At 47.1% G+C, this 25,627-nt stretch overlaps 1 long non-coding RNA gene across 1 annotated transcript in view; it reads right to left on the bottom strand.

Annotated features, from left to right (window-relative positions):
* Positions 1–21,526: 21,526 nt before the first annotated feature.
* The window catches only part of LOC119434071 (uncharacterized), a 168,666-nt gene continuing 164,565 nt past the window's right edge, over positions 21,527–25,627 (bottom strand). The window contains exon 4 of the long non-coding RNA XR_005188524.2: positions 21,527–23,993. This is a non-coding gene — a long non-coding RNA (uncharacterized LOC119434071). The remainder of the gene's footprint in view (positions 23,994–25,627) is intronic.

Here is a 25,627-nt window from a genome sequence, read left to right as displayed (position 1 = left end):
TTCGATCATGTCTCCTTTTCTTCACCGCATCGATGCGTTTAAATAGTTTTTTTTATCCCCATCATAGAACCAGGGAATGCTTTACCCGGTCATGTTCGATCTTCGTCTCCTCCTGCAATCGTTAACCACTGCTTTTATTGCATCTTCGTTCATTATCGTTTTCCTTTTTTTTCTATTTTCTGCCATCTCTACTCCCCACTCCTGCGATAGCCCTTCGTTGTTGCAGTATGTTGAATAAATAAATAAATAAATAAATAAATAAATAAATAAATAAATAATAAATAATAATAATAATAAATAAATAAATAAATAAATAAATAAATAAATAAATAAATAAATAAATAAAAAAGGTTCTTATTGTTTTTCGTGTGTAAACCAACGCTGTAAACCGAACAATGTCTCTTACTAAGTAGCCACAGTAAAAGCCTTATTGAAACAAAGTACATTACTAGAAAACGCTGGCTTGTAGTTAATGGACTATCCACATACAGATCAAGGATTATACGCCAATAAAATCAATGCCATCAATTCAGGAATGGACGCTCTCTATGAACTAATTACGGTGACTCCACCGCTTCGCAAAGGGATCTGGCAACAAAATTAGGTTAACTATAGATTTCTTAGGCTTCTTCATCATTTCAGCACTGACCAGCTGTTTCGGCCATGTGATAACGCATCATGACAGTAACCATCAGAGCCCTGAAAGGATTAATAAGCACCTTTACTGATAGTGACATTGTGTCTCTGCAGTGGCAATTGGTAGGACCTTGTGCGTATAATTGTTATGTATTATTTGATGGAATCGACTGATTTATTTGTGTTTCAGTGCAGTAAATGCATAATACTCCATGCTGCTTATTCTGTTTTGCATTTTTGGTAATTCACTGTTTAGTCATGTTTACAAAGTGTGCTTTATTGCTGAAATTTTTTAGATCACCACATGTTATCATTCTTTGATCATTGGACAAGTTATGGTTTGTGGAGCAGCCACCAACACAAACATTCACAACATAATCAATTTCAACAAATAAATACCCCCCCTCCCACCCACCCATAATATTTTTGTAAACAAGGTACAGTCTGGTTGCATACCTGCGACCGATCCCAAATTATTTTGTAATGCGAGCTTTATGATTTTACTAATGTAGCGTTAAGTTTCGCGAAAAACGTTTTCAAGGTGTCAAAGAATGGGGCGGCGCCAGATGACGAAAAAAAATTGCATACAAGAAATTCTGATGGTAAGTGGCGCTCTTTAGTGCCAGCGGTTCTAAACCCTCCTATATATACTAGAGGGGGAATTGTTTCGAACAAGTTTATTCCTAAATGTCTCTGATGCAAGATGAAATCGGCAACAACAAGGTCACTGAAATGACGCAGGGATCTGAAATTTATGGGTTGCTTGTCAATCTAAAGGTAAATCATTGTCAATAAAGTGCATATGTATCACACGAGAGGTGTGTGATCAGGGCAAACTAGCTGTAATGCTAGCTTTTAGTAGTTCTTCTTAACCCCCCCCCCCCCCTCTTCTTGTCATGTCAGTGGTATTGTTACGCATTTTAATGTTCACAGGTTGGCAAGTATGTGATTCTACGAGTACTTCCGACTTCATAGTCGTTCATAGGCCAGTCAATTACTTAATAGCTCGCGTATCTTCTGAGTTGAAAGATTGGGTCCGAGTTTCTGGCTGTCTCTTTTCACCCGCCTTCTTCTTCATTTATATGCCACGCTGCAGACTCGACTGCGTAGCCACAGTTCTCAAATGCCCCAATTGCATTGGGTTCCATGATGCTACAAAGGATTGCCCCAAAATGAGGAAGAAAAGGTCGGTCTTGAAGCAGATGGCAAGAGACCGCTCGTATTATCGGGGAGTTGTTGCGGCCATTAGAAAGCGACGCTCCAGACGCCCCCGGACTTCAAAGGACGCAGATTCCTTTATGAAGAGCGCGGCACATCCGACAACTCCTCCTCCTCTGCCCCTAGGCATGGCGGAGTCGAGTCTAACTCTGACAAGGTCGTGCCGAAGAACACCAATACTGTAGCCTGGCCCGGTCTACCAAAGCTACAGCCACCACCACATCAGAAGCCACAACCGAAGCCACAGCCGATAACACAGCTGAAGCCACAGCTGAAGCCACAGTTGAAGCCACAGCTACAGCCATGGCCACAGACAGTGCCACAGCCGACGCCACAGCCGACTCAACAGGCGACACTACAGGCGACACTGCAGCCGGCGCCACAGTTTAAGCCACAGCCGAGGCCACTGCCGAGGGCACAGCCGGAGCCACAACCGATGCCACATCCAATGCCACAACCGGAACCACAGTCATATCAAAGAATACAGTGCACCGCGGTAGAGTCCACAATTCCGACTTCCGATAAATTGCCCGAAGAAAACCGGCAAGTGGTTGTGATGCATCGGTCCCTCATAAATACCCTTCGTATACTCTTAAGCAAGCTGCATACTGCGTCAGCGCGAAGTGCAGTGCAAGTACTGGATGCGCTTAATCCAGTGATTACAAGTCTCGAGTATGGCTCACCCGCAGCCTCCTATTCACGCAACGGCCACTGGCCCTTGGTTCCTGTCAGATGTCTTCAAAGCACATCACCAGCTGTGGGACTTGACTTTGGTGTCATGGTGCTTCGCTGCACACACAGTGCTCACCCTCTTCCTCTTTTCATTCCCCCTTTCCCTTACCCCCAGTGTAGGGTAGTAAAGCGGACGTTCTTCTGGTTGACGTCCCTGCCTTCCCTCTCTCTGCTCTCTCTCTCTCTTCTCTTTCTGCCACAAGCCATCTGGCGTCACTGTGATATCATCTTTCCTGGAGTTTTCTTGATGCCTATATTTCTTATTTTGTGCCTGTTGAAGGAGCATAGTGATAGCCCCGAGAAGGTCACAAGCAGTGCCAAGAATTCAGGTCAGAAGATACAGAAATTGTTTCCGAGCTCCCACAAGAACTGGACCTCACTGGAGTCAAGCTGTACTACTACCGTAAAAGTAGCTTTAGAGTAAATGTATTATGACAAATAATTGATTGATCGATTGATTGATTGATTGATTGATTGATTGATTGATTGATTGATTGATTGATTGATTGATTGATTGATTGATTGATTGATTGACTGATGGTGTTAAGTGTCCCAAATATATTCTGGAGCTATATCATGCCAATCGTTTAGCAGTGAACACTATACCGGCTATCAACAAACCTTCTCAGTCCACTGCCATCAGACGAGCGCCAACGGCGTTCTGTTGTTGAATACAAGGAAACAAATTCTATTTCAAAACTTCGTCGGCAGCGCTTCCATCTGTGGGCGAAATGCAAACGCACCTAGCGTGTTGAAATCGTGGCGCAAGGATTTTAAAAAATGTCAGATGGTAGAAGTTTATATGGTGTCCTCCCGTACGCCGCTCGTTGTAAGCTTGGCGCAGCTTGCGAAGCTCCAGAAAAGATCGGTCGGCTCGGTCGGTCAATTAGTCACGGTTTTGCAACATTCAGAATCAATAATACAGGGTAATAATCAGCGAGATAATCGGTCAGACTGGAGTCGAACCAGTCAAACAAAAATATTTGCCCTAGCAAACGTCCTGATTTGCCTGCGTCAGCTCAAAACTCATACTTCACTGCATGGCTTTAGCTGTGCGTTGCGCATGGAAAAAGATAGACGAAGCAGGCGACACGACCGCAGACGACACGACCGCAGGCCAAAGCAAACACGCAGATGGCATGCGGTCGGCACGTGCTTTGAGATCGACGCACGTACGCTTCCGCGACCGTGTGGAAAAGCGGGCTCGGACCCGAGACGCAAACACAGGGATCACGTTTCCACATCGACGTTGATGTGGAAACGTCGATGTGCAAACCGGCATGCTGGTGTACCCAGTCGAAGTATACAAAACAAGTAAACAGATCGAACCAAAACAAGATGCGGAGAGCTGAAAATTTTGCTATACCTGGTTGAAAAAACACACCTAATGCGCTAAAGCAGCTTCAAATGCGCCAGTTAGGTAGAGAAGCCAAGACTAGAGCAAACTAAAAAAAAAAGAACAGAAGTGCGCCTATTATGAGGCTTAATTCAAAAGGAAAGCACGGCGTGGCGGCTAAAGTAAACAACACGAATCGCAGTGAATCGGTATCGTGATAACACATACGGTACGCCCTACAAGGGTTGTGCCATGGAAATAGTAAATAAATGAAGGCTTGGAATACTTGGGATAAAGCTAATCACAAGAAATATTGTAATAAAAAGGCACTTGTAAAGGTACGGAGCGCAAACGGTTTTCCCGTACGGTTGCGTTGGTAAACAAGACTGAGAAGACTACAACAAATAAAGTGAGTATTCAAAAAATAAAGGTTTCGATGTGAATTTAAGCAGCTGTCAGGTAGGTAAACAAGACGACAAATGTTATTTATTAGGAAAGAAAAAGCGTAGAAACCAGCCCATCTGAATATAATTATAATACTGCTTCTTCTAGGTATGACCTCAAAGCATGTATGTAAATGGTAACAGACAATCCCGCTAGAGGGCGCTCACGACAGAAAAAAAAATGTTTAAACTAGGCAATTCTCCAGCCGATTACGGGAGCGAGGTTAAAGGCGGAAATGAGTGTCAGTCTTTCAGTGGCTTAACGTTAGGGTTGGGTAAACAAACCCGAAAATAGATGAACTTGGGCCGTGCGGAGAAAAGCTGAAAATATAATGGCAGTGCTGTCGGGACACCAGCGCTTTCAACGCGGGAACCCTAAAAACACAAATAGTGAACTAAAGTGTACGAAAGCCTAAAACTTTGAAAGGGCTTACACACACGCAAACATGGGAAAAGCCGCTGACAATAAGTCTCGTGACATCCACAAAGAAAAAAGAAATGAAGAAAAGAGAAATGTAAAGGAATAAAGAACAAGCCAAGGTGCAACATAACTAGGATTAACTGCAACGAACTAAATGGTGCGGTAAAAGAAAATTCGCTGCTCTAGCAAAGGCTCGGCGCTCCCGGTTTGGTAAACACGTCCTTGAAGAATGGTTCGCGAAGGCGGTAAATTTCTTTCGAAATGGGCGATATCACACAAGTTAAGCAGGCGCAAAGGCCGTTGTCGCCTTAAAAAAAGAAACCAAAATAAACCAAAAGTAATAACAAAGCCAGATAAATGAGCACCAGAGGATGCAACCGCGAAATTTCTCAGCGCACATACGGGCTTTCTGAGGCCGCCAAACAGCGGCAACGCTCCCTAATGGCGGAGTAAGCCCACATTTGTTGTTGCGGCTTTTCTTTTCCGTGTTCTAGCTACGAATAAACCTTGCTTCCACAAATCATCCTCTCGCTATACAACATGAGAACGAAATTTATAGAAGAATAAAACTGCGCTGGAGTGCATACGGCAGGCATTACCAAATTCTGACTGGGAGATTACCACTGTCGTTGAAAAGAAAAGAGTGCAATCATTGCATTCTACCGGTGCTAACATATGGGGCAGAAACTTGGAGGTTAACAAAGAAGCTCGAGAACAAGTTAAGGACCGCACAAAGAGCGATGGAACGAAAAATGTTAGGCCTAAAGTTAAAAGACAGGAAGAGAGTGGTGTGGATCAGAGAACAAATGGAGATAACCGATATTCTAGTTGACATTAACTGGAAAAGGTGTAGCTGGGCAGGCTATGTAATGTGTAGGATGGATAACCGGTGGACCATTAGAGTTACAGAATGGATACCAAGAGAAGGGAAGCGCAGTCGAGGACGGCAGAAAACTATGTGGAGTGATGGAGTTAGGAAATTCGCAGGCGCAAGTTGGAATCAGCTAGCGCAAGACAAGGGTAATTGGAGATCGCAGGGAGAAGCCTTCGTCCTGCAGTGGACATAAATATAGGATGATGATGATGATGATGATGATGATGATGATGATGATGATGATACAACATCCTATTAGCAGCGTGTAGCATTGGAGATGCTCAATAACACCCAAGCCTCTCAGGCACTCAATCTACAGTGTCGCACACACACGAGACGTTTTGAACCCGATGCATCTCTGGAAATCGTTCTTTCTGGTATCCGTTGTCTTCGGTAATCACATCACCCATCGAGGTGTTCTGGACGTGCTTCGGTGCGCTTCGTCATTGAATGCTACAAATAAACCATGCTTTCATCTTTTCCCCCGGAAATTCACGAATATACCCGTAAAACATAGGAAGGAAAGAGCTAGGAAGGAGCATTGCGTGACAAAAGTGAAGCCAAGCAAAGTGGGCCCCACACGTGATCGTGTCGCAGTACGATTTAGCGTCCAGCACTAACGCGCTATAGCTGCAATCAACCAAGGTCTCCTGGATAGCAGGCCTGTAAACTCTGCTTTATGAGGTCATGATACCTGAACCGAAATTGCCATGACCAAGCCCGGCGTGACAAAAGAAGTGACGTCAAAATCACCGCTGCTCACCCAGGAGCATCCCCGTTAGATGGCAGTCTTGCAAAGTAGCATGACGTCATGAATCGAAGTGCTACAGGCCTCGTGCTATCTAGGGGGCTCAACGCACGCACTTCCGGAAGGACAACAACGGTTGTCACGGCAACGTGCAACTGCCGCACTTGCAGCGTTGCAGCGAAGACTATAAATGCATAGGCTGCAAGAAAAAATGTCGCAGTTTCACCCGAAAGGCGAAGCATCGATTGCGATAGCAACTTAGCAGAGAGCTATACGGAGTAAGGATAATAGTTTCATCAGCTGTGTAAACTACGACCAACTTTGCCCAAGAATATCGAAACGTGCACAGAGCCGTTAGCAAAGCATCCCCAAGAAATGCGCGTCAGTTAAAGCCTACCGCGAACCAAGCGCACTGGGCCGAGTCCGCCGAGAGCAGGGTCACGTGTTGGGCCGACTTTTTTCAAGAAGAGGGAAGGCGAAGGCTTCCCGGGCAGTTGGCAGGCGAAGCCTGGCTGTGGTGGCGTACTGTTGCCTCTGAGCTTATTTTCTTCCTCCATGACTGGAAAGAGCTGGGGAAACATTTAAGTTTGTGGGAAACTGCATTTATGAAGCGGGTAATCACTTGCTAGATCTCCAGCTATGGAAATCGTTTAACAAATGTATCGACAGCGAACATGTGCAGCTAATCCATTGAGGTTTTTTTATATATATACTGAACGCACTGTAGAACTTTGCGGAGTGTACTATATCACTGGAAAACTTGCATGCTTTCTTTTGTCAAGTTCACCGAAACGATAATGCGCAGCACTTATCCTCTCCTTGTCATTCTGTCATCGACTAGCCACTGATTCGCCATTTATTGTTTATAGTGGCGGGCTGCTGTATTCCATGCTTACTACAAATTATACCGCCTATAATGGTCTGCGGAAAGCTTGACAAATTCATCCTCTTCTTGGATAACGCCATGCGGGGCTTACCTCGAATATTCGCAATTGTGGTGGAAAATGCACCAATAAGCACGCACACAAACACACGCGCGCTCAAGAGCGCAGACAAAAACACGCACACGCACGCACCATGCACACAAACAAATGAACACACGCGTAATTACAACACATATACAAGCACAGAACGCATACATACACAAAACAACACATTCGTAAATACAGATGCACAGTCAAACAAGAATGCACAAATAAACGTTCACTCAAGTAGACAAAGAAACCCCCCCCCCCCCACACACACACACCACACACACACACACATGCGCAAACATGCACACACCTATAGCAGAAACGCACACACATACTCAAGAACACAAGGAAACGCTGACGCACACAGTCAAATGCACACACAAATGCGCGCGCACGCACGCATGCACGCACGCACACACACGCACACACGCACACACACACACACACACATTCAGGCAAGCACACGCACAAACACACGACCAGTGACGCACACCGTGCAAGAACAAATGCAATCTCTGCAAAGAAACCAAACCCTCACCTCCCGAAAGAACACTAAGTAGAGAAGTACACAGCGTGCGAACGTCTGTCCCAGTGGGATAGCGCGGGTACTTCTCTGTTTTCGTTTCTGCTCTTCCTAATCCTGCTCAACTTAGCTTCCGCGGTGCATGAACATCCTGAAAAATGAGCCAGACGTGCGGACCCTGCTGCGAGCGAAATTCCGGCACCTGGGGACCCGGATAGCGGAAGATAAGAGGGATTCGAGCGCAGAATGAGGAGCCATTTTCCCCAACAATCTGCACCGGCACACAAAAGAACTAAAAAGGAAGCAATGCATATATATATATATATATATATATATATATATATCCTGCTCTCACGCATGGAAAACTGGTGGTGCCGGCGAGCTTGTTTTATGCACTGACAACGCGAAATGAAAATGGCATGCAAGTGCTGATGAAAGCCGAGCAGGAAAAAAAAAAAACAGTATGCATGTGCAGAGTAGTGTATTGTATGTTATTTTGGATTTCATGCTGTGATGATAAGAGATAAAGTTGCAGAGGTAGACAGCAAAGAGACCTAGCGAGCATGAGCACTGGCAGAGAGCAGGGCGTAACGCCAACAAGTCTGTAACGCTCCGCTCTTGTTCAAAGACGTGATGTTAACCAAACGGCTAGGCGCACATTACCATCAAGGCAATGTTTTACGATAACTTATATAAGTACCTAACATACGATAATGCAAACGTTTATTTATTAACTTTAGGACACATGATGTAATTGCGAAATTAAGTCGTGCTCGCTTAGCAGAAAGAGTCTAACTAGCACCACTTTCGAGATATCCGTCCCCAAAATCTGCTAAAAGAATGCATCGGCGTTCCGATTAAGACCATACCGAACTGTTAGGGGCACGCTTTTAGGAAACTGTTAACTTGAACGACCATGTATTTCGAAGCACACCTTAAAGGGGCCCTCATCGGGCATGGCCATTTTGAGCTGACAAGCACAGCGCATACAAAGCGTGCTAACGATCGCGTCTGCTAAGTATTACGTCACTACGCGCCGCGGAAAAAAACTTAAATTTCAAACCAAAGGCCATTTGGGGCCTTCCTCCTCGCGCGAGCCGCGCTCCCAGCCGGAGAGTCGACGTCAATCGCACAAGCATACGCCTACGTACACGGCAGTGCTGTGACATCACTCACAGCGACACGTGACATCGAGAAATATTCAAGGCAACATCAGTTATTTGATTAATCTGTTGCTTCAATAGACGAAACAGATAAATAACGACGGATACAACCCGAATGTCTGCGTGTTTTAACTGCGTAAGCATTTCTATGGTTACCCAACGAGAAAACTGTCCAAGCGTCCGTCCGTTCTTCGCGTAGGACGGTCGCTTTCTAGATAGAGCAAGCAGCAATGCTTTCGCCAGCTGTGAAAGACGACGACGGCGAACGCGCGAGTAGTGGCACGAGCGCGTCTCTGTACCACGTGACGTGTGCAATCAGGCACGCAATAAGCACACCTTTGCTAAGCCCGAACTGTGGAGCAGCCGTGGCTTCGGATCGGAACGTCCATCAGCGCACCTGGAGCCGCCACCTGCAGTAGTTTGCTTGCCTCATCAATTCACGTTGCGCCGCCTTCCGCAGCAGTTCGTTTACCGTAACGGCGCCAAGACTACCGCAGCCGCTGAGCAGTGCTAAGATTACCAGCAGCGTTGATTTGAGCACTCAACAGCTCGTCGTTACTATTGATAGCTTTCACGTGACGTCACGCACCCTCCATATCACCGTGTCGGTGCACGAACATGGCGACTACGAGCACTTCAGTGCGATCCATCTTATTGAAAGCTTTCACGCGACGTTACGGATCCAGCTTATCATCGTGTCGGTGCACCAACATGGCGGCTACAATGACGTCAGTGCAAGCCATCTATACAAAATTCTGACGCATCATTCAGATAACTCCCTGAGGAGATTCCACGCAAGTTTTTATTGCGATAGCATTTATATGGGCACTCCAAGCTGATTTTCTTTTTCGCTCGTGATAACTAGGTTAACAAGAGTTAAACCTCAGCCAATTTTTTTTTTGAATTTTATTCAATCATTTTATACACGCATGACGTGGCGCCACCTCCTCGCCATTGGCCGAGCCGTCACGTGCCCGAAGACGGACGTACTAAGTGTACCTTTAGCCAATCAGAAACGTGGAGCCGCCGTGGCGCCGGGGGAAGCGTGCTAGTCCCGCCCCCCGGAAGCCCGGGTTCAGCTCCCCCCTAGACCGATATGTACCAAATTGTCTTTTCAAAGCCACTCATTTACTTTGTTTACAGGAACCTCCCTGAAAAATTTGACGTCAATCCGAGCATATTCTGAAGTGTTTTTACTCTGAGCCGTAGGCCATTTTTCGCACCATCGTTTGCCGACGACGCCGGGTTTTCGCGTAATGGGACATATAATGCTTTCGCATTAAAAAAAAAAATGAGAACCCGATTTGTCAGCCCGCAACCTCAGCGACTGCACACACGTCTTCATACGCCGCGACGCAGTCTGTGCCCCGCTGCAACCACCATACGACGGCCTATTCAGGGTACTGAACCGGATACGCCCAAACACTTTACAGTGATGATCAACGGGCGCGAACACACCGTATCCATTAACATCTTAAACCGGCTCCTTTAGACAATAAATTGATAAGCAAACACCCCACCGGAAACGCCTTCGAACCTACTAATCGCGATCCTATGGTGCTTTTGCTATAGTTACGACCTTTATGTCTTCCTTTCACACCGCTCAGCAGCCCCGCAGCTTCCTCACTAGGGGTAGGGCCCTGTAGCGTCTACTGATTTTCGGTGCGTCGGCTCGAAAGAAGCGGACGATGAAATCGGCCGCGCGTGGTGTGCCGTTTATTCCCTGATCGCCATGTTTTCGGCAGTGTGAATGTTAAAATATATAATACTGTGAGCCTGACTGAATGCGTCACTCCTTTACCTACAAATCCATTAATAACGTGTTAAAATGTTACAGAAACAACTGACGATCTTCCGGGCCAATATCACAGTATCGATGCAGCAATAAATGTGGGCGTATAGAGTGTATGCCCGTCGCTACAGTTTCTTATCTGCAGTGTAGATCAGTAAGATACGTTTGGAAGAGCGGCAGCACAAAGTAACAAATGTCATGATGTAAAATTTCTTGTTTTCGATAATGCAGCTTCGTGCATAAAACTACATTAATTTAACTGTGGCATCAACCGGAGAGGTCGGAACATGCGTCCTGCTGTTCCATTTCAACTGTATACGAGCAAGGCGCTATCAGTGGTTAAAATTACAAAAAAAAAGGAGTGTGTGCTGATGGACATCAAATAAATTGAACACAAAGGACATGAAAGCATGTGAACGTTGACCAACACCACAGAACCAATTTGGTAGAATGTAGCACCACTGCAGTTCAGAGATGCTCACATCATGCCGCCTGCAAGTTACGGAAATTATTCAGCTTATAACACAGTAAAGCATAATGCTAAACTTGGCAAGCAGGTAATTTAGGAAGCAGTAGAACAGAAACTCAAATTCAGGGGAGATCACGACACAAAGGGTATAGTGAGAGAAAGTAGCATAATTGTTAGTGCGCAATGGTAGATTTGACTTACCGAGACATGCAGGGCATGTGAAGTTCTCTTCACACCGAGGTGACGCCTGCAGCCACCCGGATAAAAAGTGCGACCATCAAAACATCGTTGAAAATTGTTTCGCCTTGAAAGACAACGCAGTTATTAGTCATTTTTTTTCTTTTCTTTTTATTCGTTGCATAACCATCTTTTATTAGCTTCACGTCGTGCCAAGCAGCCGCGGCGTCGAATCCACTACGAACAACTCGCGGTTGGTTAGACATGCATGCGAAGAGAAAACAGAGCGAGATTGTTATGTACACGAGTTCTCCACGACGCGGGAATGATGAACGGCGTCGGCGTGCACTCTGGCGGTGAGTTCTCGAAACAGCTGCGGCACAGAAATCACACGACGCGTCAGGAGCACGTGTTCAGAGCACGTCTCCAGTTGCTGTTAGTCCACATCTCTGTTAGTCGCAAACGAGAAACGCACGCGCACACCATAGAAACAGCACATGTGTCCCGACGCCGTTTCTTGTGTAGGTCAGTGAAGCACGGAATGAAACAGAGAGGTTTGCTTCGCAGGGTCGAAGCCCCCAGTAGGAACAACACGGGTCACAAACATGGTGCACGAACACGCGTGACATGGACACGAAATAACGACGCTACATTCAGTCACCTGGAACACAACACAACGACAAATTATCCATCAACAAACAACACTACAGGTTGACCCAGTCTTCCGCGTGTCCACACATGATCCAGAAAAGCAAATGGCCGGCCGAAAAGGCGTCACTATAGGGTTATCTGGTGACGTCCCTACACCACTGCACAAACGAGTGTATCTCGACACAGGTTTCTCACAGTCACGAGTATTGACACTATGTGCACACGACGGGAGAGTTAATCCAGGCGTGCAGGAATTTTTCATGTCACGCAACAGACGCCACTTTGTTGTCCCATTCTGGACAGCGCGGCTGGTGAATGCTGATCAAGATGGCGTCCAGCCTGTCACCATGCACAGCATCACGGTGGCTACGATGACGTCAGTGAGCGCATACTATTCGTGGCACGGTCACATATCAGCCGTATCAGCGTGCCACAATAGACGCAGAAAACTGCAACACTGGTAGCGACCCCTTGTGACGATGCCTTAGACCATGCGCTATCAGCGAAATGTACCGTACAGTCTTGCCGCTGCCGTAAACATGCCGAAGCAACATGGGTTACCTGAAGGTGTTCCTAGCCCATTCACGTTTTTTTTTTTCCTTTTGTGCCAAGATATATGCAACAAATGAACATTTCTAGCGTATTCTGGCTTATCGCGGTTTCTCAAGATGACGGCACCAGCGCTGACGCTCTCGTCTACGCATCGAAGATCACGTTATTAGGGAACGAGTAAGACGCATGTGTCATGCTAAGATTAGAATTTCAGCACAACGAAGCCATCCGAGAGTAGGCTTACATAGCAGTAACGCACGACGTAATGCCAGAAGTAGAGTGACGTTGGTGACATCTAGGGACACCGCGTTTAGCTAAAGCGCGAAGGGCATTTATCGCACTTGCATGCAGTGTTACACTCTTCTGGCGACGTAAACGCGCGCGCACTGCCCAAATCTCGAAGAATGCGTTTCAAGCGCTTTCGTTTTCGAAGAGACGACAGTTGTGCCACACGACGGCGCTCCTAGCTGCTTATTGTTTATCAGAACGTGCCGCAAGATGTCGTCGTTGCAGCTGTTGTCAAGATGCGTCTTCCGGTGTACAAGTGGTAAACGCCTGCACCATGCTGCGTTTCATACGTAGCAGGCAACGCGGCAGAAGCTGCGTGAACAGTGCAGTCATAGAAGTGTTCCTCCACGCGTTTCGCGATGTGGCGGTTTCTTTTTCATCGGCGACCCTCTATACGGAATAAATTACTTCGTATATCAGAACTACACCATGTGGAGCTGAAGTTACGTAAAGTCATGTATTACCTGCGGAGCTTTGTGCTTCCGGTGTGAGACGTACTACGTTTTTGACCGCAAGCGATTCGCTGTGGCCTCTTTCTCGCGGAAGCGTGTCCCTCCGCACATTCTGCGGTGAATTTGTCCAGATGTGCGACAAATTTCATCTAACAGATACGTCTTATTTTGTGACGTATTTGTATTGACGCAATATTAAGTGAGACACTTAACATATACGTCAAATTACATGTATACCAATACCTCTCTTTCATACTTGCACTATTTTCTGGCATCGAACGCGAGCAGCAAGAAAAGCATCTAGCCTTCGTAAAGTCGCCTGCTGTGTTTTAAAATGGTGTACAGCACCTCTCTGCTATGTTTAAGCTATACCTACTGCCTAACCACGCGTGCACACGTAGTGTGCTCTCGCGCGAACTAGACCACAGCGTGCCCTCAAACATTTATAGTGCAGTCATTAACTCTCGTCGCGTTACGGACCGCGGCAAGCGGTTCGAAAATCTGTTTTTTTTTTTTTTTCAACTGTAAAGGAGAGGTTGTTCAAACTGTTGGAGCATGCTGGACCGAGGTGGAAATCGCGGCCTCAGTATAGCGACGTTGCGCGGATCCTTGTCTTCCTTGGCGAATCATTTTTACGTAAGCCTGCAAGTTGGAGGAAAATTCCGTAAAAAAATAGTAATTTCTGTTCACCAGAGTGCAGCAGCGTGCTTTGTAGCTCTTTGCAACAATCGGGTTGCAACAATCGGGTGGTTGCCAATTTTTTTCTTCCATGTCTGCCTTGTGCCACGCTGGCCTGGTGCTTGTTTCCTGTGTCTAGTCAGTGTCGTATTCTCGAATGTTCGATCTCATCGTTTCACCAAATGTTTGGTCGTTCAAAATAGGGGGAACAGAAAGGAGCATTCAATCTAGCATAAAGTGATAGAACATCGAGAAATGAAGTTGTCAAGTGAACTAGTTTTCACTTTTTGTTCAGGCCTCCCTGCATTTCTTTATGGAAAATAAACCTGATTTGATTTGATTTGAAGTTACAGAACCGACAACAAAGGCGAATCGGCTGACCTAAATAGCGGGGAATGACGTCGCTGGAAACTCTAGCTGTTCTAATGACATGGGGCCGTATTCTGAAACGTTCGCCTCGGCGAAATTTCTTTTTTCGCTTTCAGGCGTGCGCTGATTGGCTATTTTAGCAAAATTGGATGAGCTGATTGGGTGGTTGAGCCCGACGTCATTCAATTTTGCTCAACCAGCCAATCAGCGCGCACGCTGATTTCGCCTAGGCGAACGTTTCAGAATACGGCCCATGAACAGCGTATAAATACGTGCTGCTTAATGAAGCACACGAGGGTTGAAACAAAGAAGACAGTGGCATGCTGCTTTTTGGTGAACTGTGATGTGTGTGGACATAAATTTCTCTAGAAACAACGACGTCGCATAAAATGTAGACGTACTGCGGGCTGCGTTTTCTACTTCACAGAACAAGCATACGACACATTTCAAATAAGGGTAACGAGCATGAATAGTTGCTTCGGGCTCAGAGAACGCATTCTTCAAGCGTAACAATCAAGAACGCTGACAGAAACAGAAAGCACAGAACAAACGCTACACTAGCAACCAGAGAATGCATTCTTCTAGAGTAACAATTAATGAGACATACAGAGACAAAGAGCACCGAACAAACGCTACACTATCAACTAGTTCATAGCAAGGAATGCAGTACTTTTATACTTTATGGGGGTGATGTTTCCCAGACATTTATTAACACGGCGTGTGTTTTATCTTCATTGTCACCGTCTGCCTCTTGAATCGTTTCGCCAGGAGAATTCATTCCCCGGAAACCTTGGCCAGCAATCTGTCACGCATTGTTTGTCACCTTCCAATCTCGAAATTCTCGAGACGGTGCAAGATACAAATTCATCCTTTACCCTTTCTTTTATATCTATCGAAGTCGCTAGGTTGCCCCCTCGAGGCAGACGTTTGTTTACGCCCTCGCAACTCGCGAGCTGTGCCGCGTATCGGACGAGAGGAGAGTCATAAAGAATCAAGCTTTTGTCTCCAACTGTGTTTCTCGTTCTTTCTTCCTTTCCGATGCGGTCATGAATCAGGGCGCCAGCTGATGACGACGCCTTCCATCACAATCTGTGACAGTGCGTGAACCACGCCCGAGGCCAGGATCTCTCTTACCCTACCCTCAGTGCTCAGTTTTTCTACGTTCCTCTGGGACTGTCCACGGTGAACGATCCATCGGCCCACTCCTCCTATCCGTGATGCGCTTTCTTTTTATTTCTGCGTCCGGTCAGTAGGACTGCGGAAGAGACTGTTGCCATTCGGCGCGCGACATCCCATAAACGCTTCATCCACCAAGATCGGCGCAGTACAATCGAAAGCGTGCTTTTCCAGTGAGAGGTGTTGCTGGGCCCGCTGCCGAACGTGTCATGCATTGAAACATTCAACATCACTAAATACCCCCCAAACCGCGAGAAGCTTTCGGAGCATAGGATCGCAGAAGAAAATAAATTTCTGCGTACCTAGTTTATCCCCCAGTACAGATAGACAGACAAAGAACTTTAAGGAAGGTCCTGATATCCCCCAGTATATCGCTTTTGTTAAGCTACTTTGCGTATATGAAGAGCAAGACGCGCTATGCATAGAACAATTGTTTTTTTTTCCTGCCATGCTTGAAAATACACCGCGTCCGAACAAGCTAGACATACGGTCTCCAATTATTTCGCAAATTTTGTTGGACTTTCTCAGAACAAACGAAAGCACTTCCCGAGCGGAATTCACAAAACTTTAGGTTCGTAAGTGCGCTCTGCAATTGGCCGGCTGGCTTCGCTATTATGTAAAACATCAGATTTTTCTGGAATTCGCCCTTAAGAACAGTTCTAGTGTTAGATCTTTTTTTGTGAATGGGGTCCCCATTTCCGAACAGTGCAGGCTACCGTTTCGGTGATGTTTGAACTTGGTAAACCCCGTTTCCCCCAAATATCCCTTTATTCGCAGTGTTTCTGCCCCAACCTTATTCTGACTCTCTTATACATTATAGCAAAATACTGCTTATAACGAAATCAATTGTCAATTTTCTCTTTTGGTGACTTTGTTACAAGGGTTTACTATAACTATTTTCCTATCCTTGTTTTCTAACAAGCGTTACGTTGGAATCTTGAGCACCCTCCTAATCATTATGAAAAAAGAAAACACAAGTACACACACAAAAAAAAAAAGAGGAATGAAACCATCGCGCGTAAACCTAACAATCCTGAGCACGCTTCACATCGCCGAAGGGACGAAAGCAAGCGCTCCTGCCTGCATCCTCCTGCACGAAACTGTATGTTCGGGGTGCGTGTGTGTATAAACGCAAGTGTTCGCTGTGTGGCCCAACCCGAAGTATCCTTGCCGGGGATGACGGCTGACGCGAAAACCGGTCTCCCGGGAGTGATTTCGGCACACACTCGTCGCCCTCCTGTTTACTTCGCCACTGTCCTCGCGCCGTTTCTCATTGTGCTCCGCGTGGTCTACTCGAGAGACCGACAAACACGAATGCGCAGAAGCCTAGATGCAGCAGCCCAGCGTTACGTCGCTGGCGGGAAGTGATGCTCCCTTTCTCTGGAATGACGATGATCGTGAGATGGCAGTGTCGTTCGTAAAGGTTTCTACTTTCCTGTCACTTTAGCTTCCCATTCCCCTCTCTCCCCAGCGTAGGGTAGCAAACTGGACCTTCCCCTCTGGTTAACCTCCGTGCATTTTCCTTTTCCTCTCTCTCTCTCTCTCTCTCTCTCTTTCTCTCGGCACCAAAGATGCGAAAGATTATGCCTCGTTCTACCACAAATGTACAAGCGTAAGGCCGGTTGGAAAGCAGTGTTGTGTTTGGACGTAAGGCAGAAGCAATGCGATACGCTGCATTGTTAACACAGAACGCCGCTAAAAGAATTACGTGTTTCGGAAATGCACCGCTCGAATCTACGGTGTCGGTGAAGCGAAATATGCACAACTGTCCACCTTATATCAAATGTGACTCTCTCAAGCACGAAGCAGACTGCGATTATGTGTACGTAATATACCAATCAAATCGTAACCTCCGTGTACCTTACTTGTTTCTTGTGTCATTGGAGGCCAACGAAGGCATACTCGTGTATTGCAGTTCAGGGGTGTACTTCCTCTTTAGTAAATAAAGTTTTTCAATCAGTCAATCAATTAGGAGAGTTTCTCGTTGAAATTCACCAGTGGCACATTAGAAGACCTCCGCGTTCTGAGAGCTTCAACAACAAGTGTGCTAAAGGAGAGTGAGTGTAACGCTTAACACCTCGGTCCAGCATGCCAACAGCGTGAAAATTAAACGGCGACGCGCTCCGCGACTGACTACCGCTTTTCTATAGTGCTCACGCAGTGACAATGTAGACTGTGGGCACTTCTTCAGTCACACCTAACAAGTAGCGCTGCAGGGCAATTCCGGCATAGTCATCGGGAAAGCATTCTTTCACTGTTGCAGGACAATCGGCAGTGGATTGAATCGCCGAAAAGAAACCGCGAGCTCGCCACGAGTACGTGTTTCCTGCTGTAGAACCGGCGCTCAAACACGATGCACGCGTGTCATGAAGATGTCATGACATGTCATGCCGTGGCTACTCACGGCCCCTGTAATCTGGGCATTTTGCACGCATGGCGCTGCCTGAACAAAACGCGCTGTTCCGAGAATTTCACGCGAAGGTTATTCGATAAAACGTTGGGTGCCGTGAGCGTTATGGGAACAGTGGAACACCCATCAATCTCCTGATTGACTCAGCTGTGAACTTAACGAGTCGCGTTTATTATGAACTGTAAAGGCGCTTCGGCGCAAAGACGCCGAAGGCGCTTCAAGACTGCGCGGTGGCACCAACACACGAAAAATTGGTTTAATAAATACCATTCATTTTTCGTATATTGACGCATTCTCACCGGCAGTTTTTATAGCGAATGCCATGTTCGCCTCCGAAAATTCCGTGTATGAAACCCTGTGGGCACCAGTCACCACTGGGCAGGCTTTGTCCACGTGATCCTTCTTCCATGGCCTTTCAGCAGGCGCCACGAGTCGTTCCGCCGTACAGGCGTCATCCGCTGCGACGTCACACGTCGCGACCGCATATTCTGTACAGATTAAGGAAGGTGGGCGAGGAGGAGGAGGGACGCTTGAGCGCTTAGAGGAGGTCGGGCCTGGTGTGCTACGCCGGAGAAACATTCCGCCATATCTTGACAGTTCGAGCCAATCAGAGACGGCGTAGCCGTCTCGTTAGCCAATCAGTGCTGACTATATGGCGTAATTTGATAACGTACCGAATAACAGCCGGGACAGCTTTAGGTCAACCGCATCTCGCGTAGTGGCATCTCATGTTAGCTTCTTTTATTATTATTATTCTTGAGAACGTTAGTATATGTCTATCGTGTTCATACTACTGGAAAGCACCAGGGAAGCACTTTAATAGCGCCGCCTGCTAACGCTGTATAGTGTAGGCTCCTCACATTGTTCGTGCTCGTATCTATCTCTCTCTTTATTCCCGTTCCTTCTTTCCCCCTGCCGAGTTGCCAACCAGGACAATCTCTGGTTAACCTACCTACCTTTTTTATACATCCTTTCTCTCTATCTTTCTTATGTACTCGACTCGTTAGACTAATTCATTACAAAACAATTAGGTGTGATGATCTCAATTGTTGTTTCACGTGCGTCAGACGAAAAAAAAATTACAAAGTCCGCTTTGAAGCTGCTGTGTTAATGCTGCGTTAAGTGGTTGAACAAGAGCACTCTCTGCAGCAATGGATGTCTCTGGAGCAAGTTTCTTGTAGACTGCGTCACATGAGCCATTTTTGCGGAGGTACATAGCACGAGAGCGGCAAAAAAAAAAGACTTTTTTCAAGGCAAACGAATTGGACATATACTGTAACGTCATTTCTCGTTGGAGCTGAAAAAAAAAACGGACTTCTACAGCGACGTTTCCTACACTTCACAGCTGGCACACGAGATTGCGGTGGACCTACAATTCAGGAGCTGCCCCGGACATTTACCTCCATATTCTTAACGTTCCTTCTCTCGGCACCCGACCTCAATTCCCGAAAAGGAAGGACAGTTTCGCGAGTTCGCTAGACCCGTCAGGGGCTTTAGACCCGTCGGCGCACTTCAATAACGTTCCTTGCAATTTTTGAGTTGGTTCGTTAGTTGCCAAACGTTCTATGATGCTGCAGCCAAATTTGTCTACTGCGCGCCCAAGGCAGACTCCTTGAGCTGAATATTTTACTCACAACTCTGAGTACTCAAGTGCGCCGGAGTGTTTCTCCTGCAATAATCGCCTCATAATAAATTGCAGAGGAGCGTTACTGAAACGTCAACCCAGAACTCTTCACTGAAATTAGGGTGGGAACAAACGGCGCATGGACGGGAAAAACAGAGGACGACGGACTCGTCCCGTACATAAGCCGTTTGTTCCCATCCTAATGATGTACCAACCAGCCCAGTCAGCGCACTCCTTGCTGAAACGTTTCCGTTTGCAGTCCGGGAATTTCGTACGTTTGGCGTACGATTTTTCCGTAACTCCATCGCAGAAAAAACCGTAGAAGCTTCCGTTTAGGTGGCGTTACCATTTCCGAGAGAAAAAAAAATGATACACGCAAACGAGCGATGGGATTGGACTGCATGCGGAACGTTTTCAACGGAGCTCCGTTCGAGGGAGGCACGGCGCGAGTTCGGCGGAGTCGGTCGTGGGGTGGGCCATCCGAAGTGGAGCTAGCTAGACCTTCCCTTCGTCCTGCTCGTTGTTGTCCCCACGGGCGGCCGGGTTGGAGCGGATGGACGAGTGCCGCTTGGAGAGGCGGAGGAAGCGGTCGCGGCGCATGAACTCGTCGTAGAGGTGGTACAGCCGGGCCTCGTAGCGCTCCCGGCGCACGTACTTGATCAGCACCACGGCGAGGGCGAGCGCGTACAGCAGGAGCACCACGAGCACGTACACCACCGCGCTCGCCTGCAGCGAGAGAGAGAGAGATATAAACGGGGAGTGGGAAAGGCAAGGAGGTTAACCCGAAAAGATTCTGGTTTGCTACCCTGCTCAGGGGGGAAGGGTAAAGGGAAATGAATGACGGAAAGAATAGCGGAAGAGAAAAAGTAAAGTCACCTAAAAAAGAAAGAAAAAAGAAATATGGACACGAGGAACGGGAGAAACAAAGTTACGGTCACTGTAAGCACTGAGTGAATGTCTACCCAGTTGATGTGTATGTGAAAGAGAGAGAGAACCTTCGCCGACCTAGTTTGTGCATCTGTTAAGTTAGACTACGTTCTGTAGTTCTACATCGCAAATCCACAACCTGACTGTGAGAGACGCCGTAAGGGGGCACAACATTCGTTCAATCTGCACGGCCTTCCTGACGTCTTCCACGCGTGCAGAAGGCTTGTGGATTGGGAGTCATCGTCCCCATCATCATCAGCAGCCTATATTATGTCCACTGAGACTAAGACGCTCCTAATAGGCGTCTTCGATGCATGCAGCTGCACTATCTTCCCAACTGTGCGCCTTCTTGTAAAACCCGAAGTAAAGCTAGAAATGTGACATTGTAGGTAGATCCAAAGTATGCCTTTAGGGTCGATTTAAAGTGTTACACCTTCGCAGAAATGTAACAGCTCAAAAGAACCCTCTTGGAGATAGAGCAGGACTCGAGCAGGCAGAGTACTTTTCTTTTTTATTTTTGACACGATGTACCTTTATCGCTGTGTAATAGTGCTAATACTGCCATTTACTATTTTGAGTACTACCACTTCTCTCATGCGGACACCGATTACAGATATTAAGTCTACCGTAATCAAGGTAGACCTCATTAAGGCATGCGAACCCACGACCTTTGTTGGTGCCACCATTGTGCCCGAAAGAAAGAAAGAAAGAAAGAAAGAGAGAAAGAAAGAAGAGAGAAAGAAAGAAAGAAGAGAGAAAGAAAGAAAGAAAGAAAGAAAGAAAGAAAGAAAGAAAGAAAGAAAGAAAGAAAGAAAGAAAGAAAGAAAGAAAGAAAGAAAGAAAGAAAGAAAGAAAGAAAGAAAGAAAGAAAGAAAGAGATGGTGCAACTTGCCTGACTGTTTGTGCCGTCCGATCGCCAGGGCTGCTTAACGATGGGGCCACCGGGAGGCGGAATGGTACCGCGGCCGTCCAGGTAGTGGGTGCCATTGTGGCACCACTGCAGCGACTCTTCGCCGCCGCCGCCGCCGCCGCCGCCGCTGCTGCTGGCCGCGCCATTGGCCGCAGCGTTGGCCGAAGCCAGGCCGCTTGACGACGACCCCAGGTTACCCAGCTTCGCCGCGGACCCGAGTGGAACCTCAGGAACTGAAAGGCTTCATGTCGTCGAAGGCTCTATAGAGGCAGCACCCGAAACTCGGGCGATCACTTCAGTGTCTCCGAGCGCCACTCTTCGTACACGCACTCAACTCGCAGGCGCGCTGGAAATTAATTAGACGGCCGGCCTTACTACGCGGCCGGCACCGGGGGGGTCAAGCAGCCACTTTTGATGAAACAACCCTTGGGAGAGTCGTCGTGTCCGGCTTGTCGCACTCGAAGCGTTCCTAGTCGACCGTGTTCTTTGTCCGAAACGACGGCAGTCGGCTCCGGGAAAATTAATCGAGGCCTTTGTCCTTTTCACGCCGTTTTCACTGCCGAGCAGAGTCTCTTCAGTTAAAACGCGAAGAGAGAGCCTTCGCTAGAGCGGGCCTGTGATACTTCACACTACACGGTAGCCGTGTATGCGCAATGTCAGTATCCACCAGCGAAAAGTTACTTTTTTTTTTTTTTTGGTTAAGTCGTGCCGAAAAATTGGCTGCGAGAAAAATTCCTTCCTTGGGGTGGTTGCAGTTTATTCATGATGGCAACAAGGGCTGCCGAACAACGCAGTTGCTTGAAGCGGTAGATGTTTGATTCTATTGCCAGCTCATGTAGTTTCGAGAGTTGCCGTAGTACTGAACGCTCGCTCAGTAACTGGAGTGCTTGCCTCGCTAGACACCCGGCTAAAGAGAGCAGTCGCCCACAAGACGTGTTTCACACGACGTCACCTTAGCCCATAAAATATTCGGCCACCCATTGACAGCAAAAGAGACCCGCGAAGCTGCTACTGCGGAAGCCTTGCTATTTCACTTAAAGCGATATCAACACTGCGCACGACATTGAAAGGGGTTAATCATAACAGCTGCGCGCGGGGCTTTAACTTTCAGCCCATCTCGCATGACTTTCATTAAGATGGCGATTGAACGATATACCCGCTTAAGTCACTGTTACTGACTCGAACCAGACCTATGAACGATCGAATGCGTCGAGCAACGCTCAGTCACTCCGCGTTCGACGGGCGAAACGACCTAAGGCTCCTGTTCTTCGGGATTGAAGCCCTGTTTACTCAACGAAAGTTGTCGCGGCACACTCTAATAAATACGAACAGTCACTAACGACGCACATTCAGTTTGCGAGCAATTACGAAATTCAACGAGCGCCGTAGAAGGCACTTTCGCGTAAGGACGAACAGAGGTACTGAACGTTACTACGCGCACAATAACATGGCATTGCCCGCCTAATATCAGCATCAAGACTCGAACAACGAATTAAGAGGTTATCCGGTTACTGGGGAAAACAGCTCGACACGGCGATCAGTACAATCTGAATTTCAAGTATCCTTCACTTCGGGGAAAGCAACGCTCGAAGATGCGCCGACCTTGACATGTGTACAGAGTGTCACCCACGTGTTTTCTTCGCGTTCGCTGCGGTGTACTTATACACATGTTTAAAAGAGGAAGGATTACGAGAAGTATTGGAGGAGACGACGAACAGCCCGATGAAGTCTCGCGGTGGTACTGACAGTAGGTTAGTGTTACGAATACGATACCTCTTTACACGAGCGGGTATCTAGAAGCAGCTGGATTGGGCTCCTGCCTTCTTCAAAGCTGTAGACGGGGTGTGCGACAACAAAGAGAGTTCTGTTGTCCTTGGTGTCCTTGGTGTCCCAGTCGTCGTCGTCTATCGTTGGACTAATATTAGTGGGTTTCTTGCAGTTTTCTCGATGGGCTATGCCTCAAGGCGTGCATTTTTTCTCTTTCTCAACTCCTGCTTGGCAGCTACGGTGGTTGACACGCAGTAGCCGATCTGCGAATCGCGCAGTCTTCCGTAATTTGCGAAGCAGCCTCTGTGTTTGTGGCTAATGTTTGCGGTTGCTTCTCGCGACGCTGCTCTTTAACGTAGTGCGGCGTTGCAACATGCTAGTCTGCGTCGTCTTGCCGGTTCCAGTTGTACGAGCTTCGCCGAAGAACAGCTTTTATGCGAGAAGACCACTTCTTCTGAACGTTCACAAATTTCAGCCAAATGTGACTGATACCTCAACGGTTGCAAGGTTTCGCGCCAAAACGTGCCTCGGTCAATGCGTCATTAACTGCGATCGCATAGTCCGTGTGAGTTTGCAGACGGAAGGGCGGGAATATCTTCTCGAAGATTACAGCGTAATCCGCTCCGGAAGGCGTCAATAGACTCAACACCAGGGGGTTAGCTGAAGTCCGTGACAGGCACCACCTGCAGCGAAGAAGGGAAAAAAAAAGAAAAGTTAAAGCTTCATTGTGGAGAAGTTTTTCGCAACTAGATTAGTTTTCATACTTTGCGAGTGCAATGTATCTCGGGCAAGGTTAGTAGTTCGCTAAAACATAGACCAGTAGAAGAATATCGGGGCACTGAACAGCGACAGACAGAGGCGTGTGATATTGGGATTAATCCTTCCTGCAACGTCAGTTATTCATTTATTCATTGAACAACGCCTCCAAACAGCAATAACAGCAGGATTCATCCACGTATACTTCGGGCAAAACACGAGTCATCACGCCTTACGCAAGTACAATTGCCTTTCGACGTTTCTATGAAAGGAATTGCAGAAAAAGATTATTACCAACATGCATCACTATCAGCACGAAATATGTAATGAACAGGTTAAATAGGCGAAACAGGCGAGACAAGCAAATCATATATATGTATGTATTTGTACCGTTTGCTTACTGCGACTGCTTGGCCGCGATTTTGTAGCAATGCCTTATGACTTATTCTATAATAGTCTTATCATCCACCGCTCACGGCCGGCTGATGACGTTGATAACGCGAGCGGACCGTCGCTCTGACCACTGACAAAGCGCGATAAGCGCGAAAAGCTATTATTACAGGAAAGGCATCGCTACAAAATACCGGCCCTGCGTCGAAAGCCTTCAACTAAACCGGCCAGCGGCTCGTCATTTTCAAACAAAGTTGTTTCCTGCTCTCGACAACAATACTGAGATATCAGATATACATATCTGGTACATTCTCATTCACACCTCACAGGTTCTAAAGACGAGCGTCTAAGCCCGTCTCGCATAGAAAATCAGATAGCGACTTTGTGGTGCTTCATGCGCGATGCACCGCTAACGATATGCGCTTAGGAATAAGTTGGCCTTTTTCTTCTTTTTTTTTATAGGGGGGCGATCCAGGCAGCCAAGGAAGACAAGCGTTGTACTGAAACTCAACCATAAAAAAAATACGACCTCGTCACAAATTACAACGGTAAACAGAGAAGAGGTAAGCGCGAAACCGTCTCCTAAATGAAATAATAAAAGTGTGGGTTGTTACGGTGCGGATTCGTCGTAACGAGGCAAGAGTAAAGGAGCTAGGCACACAAAAAGAAACAAAAAACAGATTGCGTATGATCCGAGAGCACTCCTCATTATTCACCGCGACCCAGGAGAAGACCGCGACGAATTTTCAGGCTCAAGCACCAAACGCGTCGTCCTCTGCAGAAAGATTGCCTCCCCCCCCCCCCCCCCCCCTCGAGCTATGCGGGACAACTGAGCATTGTTCGCTCAGCGCCTGTCTCCTCAAAGCTCAGCGGCCTAGAGCGGCACAAAGCCTTAATGCGCGGCAAAGTCCCCAGGGCTGAATAAGCAACGAAGACGACCACTAAGAATAAAGCGGAGAGGAGGGGGAAGGGGTCGAGACGTCGGGCCCGCGGTACTACATAAACGAGCGAACGCTAATTACAATTTCTAAGTGTTTTCGAGGCTAAAGCTTGCGCATGTCTGAGAGCGTTGCGTATAAGTTGTCTGCTTTTTGTCACAAAAAAAAGAACACGTCATCCCTTCGGCTTATCGTGGAGGATTACGTTTGCGTAGGGTCTTCAGCGACGACTT

Source organism: Dermacentor silvarum, chromosome 11 (genome assembly GCF_013339745.2).
Source record: "Dermacentor silvarum isolate Dsil-2018 chromosome 11, BIME_Dsil_1.4, whole genome shotgun sequence".
Lineage (NCBI taxonomy): Eukaryota > Metazoa > Arthropoda > Arachnida > Ixodida > Ixodidae > Dermacentor > Dermacentor silvarum.
This window is presented reverse-complemented; position numbering and strand designations above follow the sequence as displayed.